A 1499-nucleotide genomic window follows, 5' to 3' on the forward strand; every position below is an offset into this window, starting at 1 on the left:
TGAAATTTCAAACGTGACGAGTGGGACCCCACCGTCAGCCTCTCTGCTCTCTCTACTGAAACGTTTTCTGGAAGCGCCTTCGGGCAAAGTACGTTTTCCCTTGGGGCTGGCGTAGTTTCTGCCAAAACGTTTCTGTTTTTACAAGCTAGCCCCTGGAAACTTTCTGTTTCATTACAGATGAGTCCCTGGGCAAAAACCCTTATAACTTTTAAACAGAAAAGTATTTTTGATTCATTCTTTTTCTGTTCTCTTTAAAATTTTGTCTAGTTTTTTATCAGGTTTATTAGAAAAATATTTGGAATATTTTTGTGCACTCCTTGGTATTTACGATAGCGCGTATATTTTCTTTATACCGTAGATACCGAAGGAGGTGACGGAGCCGCGAACTTCACCGAGCTAGGCTCCGACTACTCTGAACCAGGCAAGCATGTTTGAACTTTTGATATGATGAGTGTCTTGGCATGTTTTGCATTTATTTAGTTTTATGGTATGTTGATAAGCATATCGATGAACGTTATTTTATGCGATAATGAGGTAAGTGAGTTCGATGATCCATAAGTGGATGGATGTGAGTATGAATGGCCATGTGTTGGCATGAGGATGGGTGAGATGGCAGTGTTGTAGCATGCCAGTCTTATGCCAGACTATGTGACTTCAGTGTCAAACCGTATCGGTCCAGTTCCTCTCATTTCCTTCCCTGTACTACCACATGTTTTCCGCAAGGAATATGGTTTAGTAAGTTGCGAACCGCTTTTCTGGTACACACCAAAAGGAGAGGCCGTGATGATGGTTCCATGGCCCTGGATTAAAGCCAGTCATCCGGTCAGGGGGCATGGGTGTTTCCGGTTGGGACCGAGAGGGGGGCACCCCTTAGGGCGCGCGTATATAAATTTGATCCCATGCTATTCGAGATTGTGATCTCCCCGTCTCAAAAGTTTTTCTTGGACGATGTCTAGGGTGATTCCTAGCATCGAGAGGTAGGATGGGTGTGTACTGGTTAGCTGTGTTTTCTTCCGAAATACCGTAAACGGAACTAGTCCTTTGTGGCTACGGAAATCCGTTGGCTGTGGGAAAAATTTTGTACAAACTCTGCAGAGTCACATATTCCTCCAAATCATCTATTCCCTGTCCCAGATCGATATTATCTTATTCTAATCAAATGTCAATTTTGATGACAGAGACTCCGGTGATTCGCATGAGTGCTAATTCCGGTTAAATGATTATTCCTGTGGATGGACTAAGCCATTTATTCTCATGAATTAAATGTTTATTGTGAGTATTATTTACTTGTGAATCAAAGCCCTTTCTGCGATGTCGCTCAGACGTCCGACTGTGGCATTGTTGTATTTTACCTTTCTTTTTAAAGCCCTTTATGTGATGTCGCCCCGACGTCCGACTGTGGCATTTCTTTTTAAAGCCCTTTCTGTGATGTCGCCCCGATGTCCGACTATGGCATTTCTTTTAAAGCCCTTTCTGTGATGTCGACCCGACGTCCGACT

This window comes from Triticum aestivum, chromosome 1B, assembly GCF_018294505.1.
Source record: "Triticum aestivum cultivar Chinese Spring chromosome 1B, IWGSC CS RefSeq v2.1, whole genome shotgun sequence".
NCBI lineage: Eukaryota > Viridiplantae > Streptophyta > Magnoliopsida > Poales > Poaceae > Triticum > Triticum aestivum.